Source organism: Schistocerca serialis, chromosome 2, assembly GCF_023864345.2.
Source record: "Schistocerca serialis cubense isolate TAMUIC-IGC-003099 chromosome 2, iqSchSeri2.2, whole genome shotgun sequence".
Classification (NCBI taxonomy): domain Eukaryota; kingdom Metazoa; phylum Arthropoda; class Insecta; order Orthoptera; family Acrididae; genus Schistocerca; species Schistocerca serialis.
Genome location: NC_064639.1, coordinates 328,061,483 through 328,069,590, shown reverse-complemented (window position 1 = coordinate 328,069,590; position 8,108 = coordinate 328,061,483).

Here is an 8,108-nt window from a genome sequence, read left to right as displayed (position 1 = left end):
GAAAAGCGTTATTGAGGTTTTATAAACTTCGTAATAAATGATTGACATTGTATAATGCGAAAAATAATTCAGAGCTAAATTTTATTGAATTTTTAAGAAACCCTTTATGGTTGATGAAATCCGCATATCTGGCAGATATTTTTACAAAGTTAAACGAAATTGACTTGTTGTTGTAAGGAAAAAGTGCTACAGCTGTTAATGTGAGAGACGAAATTTCATATTTCGAGAGAAAACTGAAATTTCTGACTGCTTCAGCTCAAGGAAACGATTTTAATTGCTTTCCCACTTCACATGATTTTTTTTACTAAAAACAATTTTAAAATAGCTGAAGAAGTTTCTAAACACTTTATAGAACACTTGTATGACTTGATAAAAACTCTTCTGCAATATTTTCCAAAGATTAATGAGGATAATTCCCGGGTTCGAAAATCATTTTCTGTATCAGCTAAGCCTACAAGCTTAAGTGCATGAGACTGTGAAAAAGTAATTGAGTTAGTAACTGACTCTTATTTAAAGCAAAAGCACAAATATCAGCCATTACATAATTTACCAGATATGATTTGAGTTTATCCAAATTATTTTACTTCTGTTTGCCATTAGATATTCATGAGATGCAGGATTTTCTTAGTTTACTGCAATGAGGACAACATTCATGAACGGGTTTGACACCACATCTGATATTATAATTCAACTTTTTTCTCTCATACCTGATATAAAAAAGATTTTTAATTTACGAGCGCAATATGCGTTGCTATGCGTTAAGGAAAATATAACATTATTACCAAATACATTTTAAATAAATAATTAATTTTTCCTTATTTTTTAAAAAGCTTTTTGGAACAATCACTGAAAAAACAATTTTTTAAAAGTTTTATTGATCTTTAAAATGAACTAAGTGTTCCACCAGAGTACCAGGATTTACAAAGCGTTCAGTAAGAGGAAAAGTTTAGAAACTCTTCTGTAGATAAACATTATTTAAAAAAAAAAAATTTACTACAAGAGTTGCAGTTGCATTTGGTCATATATGATAACTGGTTTCGATCACATTTAGTGATCATCTTCAGCTCTAAAAATAATATAAAATAAAACTTTAATAAATAAGCTATCTGCGTGGATAAAATACACTGAAATCACTTAAAATTTGAAAGTTCTTAAATTTGTCCCTGAATAAACAGAAAATATTGTCGCTGAAGAAGCTGACTAACACCGTGGCGTAGTGGTTATGATAAACTGTTGCATGGAGTGTAGTGAGTTCAAAACTCACCTGAATTGTATAATGTTAATTTCTATATTCAGTTTGAGTACATTCTAGAAGTATCCACAAATGGCAAGCATCATTGTACTGGAATTTTCTGTAGCTGTCTATAAACTGTATGTGTTCTGGCCGGAGGCAGTTCGCTCCGCGCTCTTGTATGTGCAAGTGCTGAATAAACCTTCGTTAAGTGAAGTTAGTGTTCGTCACTCATCGAATTACACCTTCTTCTAAGTGACATTATTCTGGTGGAGGCGCTGGGTATTGGAATTTATGATAGCGCACATTATCGACGACACAATGGCTCCCATCAGTCCACGACAGAGCCGCCGTTTACGTGGCGAGAAACCTGAGCTCGAGCCATATTCAACAAATGACAATGTGCCGGAGACAGAGGAAGAAGAGGACGTTACGATGACAGCAACGGTGTGCCACCACATGAGACATTCTTCCGGGTCCTCTGGTGACGATGGCCAAGATCCAAACAAGTGGCTGAAGGTATATGAGCGGATAGCCAAATTTAACTAACGGGATGACACCGTGCGTTTGGCTAACGTATTTTTCTACTTGGAGGGCACTGACAAGCAATGGTATGAGAACAACGAGGAGAAGTTCACAAGCTGGGAAGTATTCCAGGCGCAACTGCGCAAGTATTTCGGCGACACACAACGACAGAAGTGCAAGGCAGAAGATAAATTAAAGTGCAGATCGCAGCGTCCAGGAGAAACTACAGCATCCTACATTTAAGACGTCTTGGAGCTGTGTAAAATAGTGGATCCTCGAATGAAAGGTTGCACAACTCATGAAGGGTGTTGCTGAGGACATCTATCAAAGCCTACTCCTGAAGGAGGTTTCGACAGCCGACGACTTCATAAAATGGTGCCAGTATATCGAGACAATGCATCAAAAAAGTACACACCAAGGAGTTTGAATGGCTTCCAAACGTCGTATCGATGTCTGTGACGGATGATGCAACTGATTTCACAAGTGTCCTTCGTTCAGAAGGCACTTAGATTGCATGGCGAGCAAAAAACCGAGACGCTTCAAGAGGTCATAAGGGAGGTAGTGGAACAGATATTGAACCCAATCTCTCGTCCTTCATTTCCCTTTAAAACGGTGAAAAAGTCGAGACCCAGGCGAAGTTACGCTCCTGCAATGCCGCATGAGGAACTTGTTTGGGCACCAAGGAAGACTGACGTCTGGAGGACCCAGGATAATCAACCAGTGTGTTTCCACTGCGCTATTGTAGAGAAAGGCGGCGGATATTTGATGACGCCTGTGCCAGAAGACAGCAGACCCATCTTACCCGACACCAACCCAGGGACGACGAAGATGAACAAGAAGATGTGGGTGCAGGACGAAGTAGGTCAACATCGCCTCAAGCTAGCCGCTGGAGAAAACTCTCCCCAACACGCCTATCAAGGTCTCCATCGCCGTTTAGAAGCTCCAGCCGATCACCTAGCCGCCGCAACCTGGAAAACTAAAGTGTGCGACCTTCCTTGGAGGTGAGGCCGCCGAAGAGAAAAATCCTCCGCAGTCGATCACTACAAAAGTGATAGGAAACTACGTCGATATCCTCATGGATGGGAGATCAGCCCAAGCTCTTGTTGACTCTGGAGCATCATATTCAGTCTTTTGGGAGAAGTGCCGTCGCCAGTTGCAGAAAACCGTATAGGTCGACAGCAAAACATCTCTGCTGAAGGTGGCTAATGGGAAATATGTAAAACCTACAGGAAGATGTACCGTTCGTGTGGGTATAAGTGGCCGTACACAGCCCTTAGAATTCATCGTCTTACAAGAGTGTAGTCATGACGTCATTCTCCGATGGGACTTGGCAATTATAGATTGTGGTCCCTCGAAGATTATGCTAGACTAGATGAGATACTGTGGACAGGAAGATGAGCGTCCGAGAGTGTGGAGACTATTCGTGCTGGATGAAGTGATCATTCCTGCAGTCAGCGCCAGAAAGGCAGCTGTCACGTGTCATGCCATGCATCAACCCATGGATCTTGTAGTGGAATGTGAGAGAAGCATACCACTGAAGAATAACTTGGTCATCCCAGCGTCTGTCGTCTCGTTTAAGAATGGATTCGGTGTATTGTGGATGGTTAACTGTCGCCAAGAACCGCAGTTCCTTCCAAGACGCATGTGCGTAAAAAACGCTGAACCTATAATTGAAGAACAGCTGAGCGTCATAGAAACCTCCTATGCCAAGTCTGTGGGCGAAATTAGCGCTACCACAACGAGACAAGATCTTCTAACTCGACTATCACCAGATCTCACTAAGGAACAACAGAAGAAGCTACTTGCCATTCATCAAGAGTTCTCTGAATGCTTCAGTCCACAGGTGAAGAGCAAATTAGACAAATCGATGGTGAAGCACCGGATTAGCACTGGAGACCATTAACCAATAAGCCAGAGAGCATACCGTGTGCCAGCAACGGAACGTCAAATAATTCGTGACGAGGTAGAGAAAATGATGAAGAATGACATCATTCAGCCTTCGCAGAGCCCATGGTCGTCACCAGTGCTCCTCGTCAGGAAGAAGAATGGCAGTTGGCGCTTTTGTGTTGATTACAGGAAGGTTATTAGATAACTAAAAAGGACGTTTACCCTCTTCCACGAATTGACGATACACTAGTTTGTCTGAAGGGGGCTAAGTTTTTCTCAATAATGGACATGTACTGGAGATACTGGCAAATCGAAGTAGTTGAGGCTGATCGTGAAAACCTGCATTCATCACTCCTGAGGGCCTGTATGAGTTTAAGGTAATGCCGTTTCGTTTGTGTACTGCACCAGCAACTTTTGAACAGATGATGGATAAACTTCTACATCACCTGAAGTGGACGAAGTGTCTTTGTTATTTAGATGACATTATAGTGTTCTCAGAAATTTGATGAACATATAAAAAGACTGCGGACCAACAAGGCGTACTGAAACTTAATCCAAAAATGTGTCTCTTTGGAGCAAAAAAAAAAAATACTTGGACTCCTTGTGTCAAACGAAGGTGTGCGGCCAGACCCAGAAAAGGTGAGATCTATAACGGAATTTCCTATTCCTAAAAGTATTAGAGATGTGAGAAGCTTCTTTGGATTATGCTCTTATTACCGTCGTTTTATCAAAGACTTTTGTATCAAAGCCAGGCCACTCCAATAGTAGTTAAAAACTGATGCTAAATTTATCTGGGGTGGTGCTCAACAAGATTCTTTCGATGTGCTACGAAAAGCTCTGTATGATGAGAGACCACCTACGGAACTACACACAGATTCCAGTGGGTATGGGATCGGTGCTGTTCTGGTGCAAAGTTCGGATGGAAAAGAGAAGGTTACAATGCTTCTAGGACACTTACAAAAGCCGAGAGAAACTACTTAACTACAGAAAGAGAATGTCTTGATGTGATCTGGGCCATGTGCAAATTTCGACAGTATCTCTATGGAAGGCCATTCACAGTTGTTACAGACCATCATTCACTTTGTTGGCTGACAGGTCTTAAAGATCTAACAGGACGACTAGCCAGGTGGGCACTACGTCTTCAAGAGTATGACATTACCATAGTGTACAAAAGTGGAAGAAAACACCCAGATGCCGACTGTCTCTCAAGAAACTCTGTGCAAGACCATGAAGACTCTGATGAAGATAGCGACTGTCTCGCTGCACTCCAGGATCTCTCTGCTGAGCAGAAGAAGGACGCCAAGATGTATCAAATTATGCTTGCCTTAAATCGGTCAGAGGATGTGAAAGGACAATTTAAGGTACTTAATGGATTACTTATCAAGAAAAACTTTGATCCGTTGGGAAAGAGGTGGCTACCAGTGATTCCTAAACACTTACGCTTAGATGTTCTACAGAAATTCCATGACACACCTGAGGCCGGACATTTAGGATTTATTAAGACATACGACAGAATCCGCAAGAAGTTTTTCTGGCCAGGTTTATTTAGGAGTGTCCGCCATTATGTGTCGCACTGTCGAGAGAGCCAGAGGACAAAGGCAGTTCCTCAGAAACCACCTGGCCGACTCATACCAATTCCACCAGCCGAAACGCCTTTCCAGCGTGTTGGGATTGACCTCCTCGGACGATTTCCAACGTCTGCTAGTGGCAATAGATGGATTATTGTTTGCAGTGATTATCTGACACACTATGCCATCAGAAAAGCCGTGAAAACAGCTGAAGCATCAGAGGTAGCCAAATTCATCGTGAAAGACATTGTATTAAAAACACGGTGCCCCAAGGTCGTTAATTACGGATCGAGGGCAAATTTTTCAATCGAATCTTGCGACACAGATAAACCGTCGGTGCAACATTACTCATCGCATGACGACTGCCTACAATCCGCAAACTAAAGGGCTTACTGAACGCCTTAATAAAACCTTGGCCGACATGCTATCAATGTCAATGTTGAGCAGAGCAACCGGAATGAGGAGCTACCTTCCGTGACGTTTGCCTACAACACCACCAAACAAGACACCACGGGATTTACGCCCTTTTTCCTGGTACATGGGCGTGAGGCGACTACGACGATGGACACTGTGTTCCCGTTACACCCTGATGACGTGGACGACGACTACATCGGCCAGGTGTTAACCACAGCTGAGGAAGCTCGGTAGTTAGCTCGACTCCGAACGCTGCAGGCTCAAGAAAACGATCGCCAAAGATATGACGCGAGCCACCACCCTTTTGTTTACCAGCCTGGTGACCACGTCTGGATTTTCGCTCCTGTTCGGAAGATTGGTCTCTCTGAGAAGCTCCTCAGGCGCTACTTTGGACCTTATAAGGTTGTAAGACAGTTGTCTGATGTTACTTATGAAGTTGAAGATTTCGACCCCGACACAAGACGACGAAAGATCATAAATATGGTCCACATCCTTCTAATGAAGCCCTTTAAGGATCCTGCAACCCAGGGTAAATTCGAAGCTCCAGCGACAGGCCAGAAGCGGAAATGTGACGAAGAGCGTAGCGACAAAAGAAGTTCTAAGAAGGTCACCGCCATGGTGAGCATCAGTCATCGAGAGTCGGAGTATGCAGGACCGATGACTCTTTCCCAGACTAGGACGACGTAACACCGAGACGCTGTTCTCTTAAGGAGGGAACAGTGTGGCTGAAGAAGCTAAGTAACACCGTGGTGTAGTGGTTATGATACTAAGCTGTTGCATGGAGGGTCGTGAGTTCGAGTACATTCTAGAAGTATCCACAAGTGTCAAGCATCATTGTACTGGAATGTTCTGTATCTGTCTGTATGCTGTATGTGTTCTGGTCGGTGGCAGTCCGCTCCACGCTCTTGTATGTGTAAGTGCTGAATAAACCTTCGGTAAGTGAAGTTAGTGTTCGTCATTCATCGAATTACACCTTTAAGAGCATCTGAATTCAGTCCGCCTGAATACTTGTTTAACAGTGGAGGTGGGAAAGGATGGCTGTCTTCCCTTCCTTGATGTGTTGATCAGAAAGAAGACTGATGGTACGTTGGGACATGCCGTTTATAGGAAGTCTACTCTTACTGACTTGTTTCTGCAGTCTGATAGTTGTCACCATCTGGCTCAGCGAGAAGGGATACTTCGTACCTTGGTTCACAGAGCCCATGTCGTCTCAGACCCTGAGAATGTGACAGCTGAGTTAGCCTATCTTGAGGTCACCTTACGTCAGAAAGGTTCATCGAAGTCTACGGTCTTTAAGGTGTTTTTGCCACACGCAGGGAGCATTTCGAACAGAACGGGTCGTATTTTACAGAAATACGATGTGAAATGTATTTTCCGACCACACTTTAATTGGCAGATTAGGGTCCTTTTCCGTTCCGTAAACGATGATCTTGGCTTGCGTAAGGTGGGTTCTACCGTATTCCTTGCAGTTTTGGCATGTTATGTATTGGTCAGGCTATCAGGTCTGTGGAGGACCGGTGTACTGAGCATAAGTGGCACACAAGCTTACAACAAATGGTTCAAATGGCTCTGAGCCTATGGGACTTAACTTCTAAGGTCATCAGTCCCCTAGAACTTAGAACTACTTAAACCTAACTAGCTAAGGACATCACACACATCCATGCCCAAGGCAGGATTCGAACCTGCGACCGAAGCTTACAACAACCGAGCAAATCCGCCATAGCAGAACATTGTCTTTGCACCAGTCGTCCTACGGAATATAACAACACGGAGATCCTGGCAAGTACTTTCAGCTGTTGGGATAATGTTATTAAGGAATTAGTTGAAATTAAGTAATCAAGTAACCTTTTAAACAGAGATGGTGGTTTTATTTAAATTCTGCATGGAATCCTGCTCTTTCACTTGTCAAAAAACAGAGGGACAAAGATAATGCTACCTCATCCTCTGATTATTAGCTTCACTGTTGATAACTTCTGGTGACGATCATCTATGGTTTGTGATGGCGCTTGTGTTTACAGGTGTGTGTGTTTGTGTGTGTGTGTGTGTGTGTGTGTGTGTGTGTTTTATCTTTCAGGAGTTTCTCTGGAAACTGGGATTTTAAATTCCCTTGGACAGCACTTACTTGCTGCGCTGTTCCCTTGAAAATGGCAGTGTGTGCTCCTGCCGAAGTATCGGCAGTTGTCGACGACGTCACCCGGCTGCATTCCAGTAAGCTATTTGAACAACTTACGAGAACTCCTTCAATTCTTCACGTTCATCGACCTTCAAGCATTCGCGTACTTCACAGCTGAAGATTCATTGTGGCTGTATGTTACTGGAAGGCCGATTCCGTTTATGGGGATGCATCGTTCGTCCAGCTGCTGCAGCTTTCTTCCCACTTTGTGACATGCTGTGCTGCTGCGTCTTGATGTTGATAGGAAACCGTCGGTTAGGTGTTGTTCTTAAACAGTTTGTTAGCTAGCGTGGTTGTGGACATTCACCAC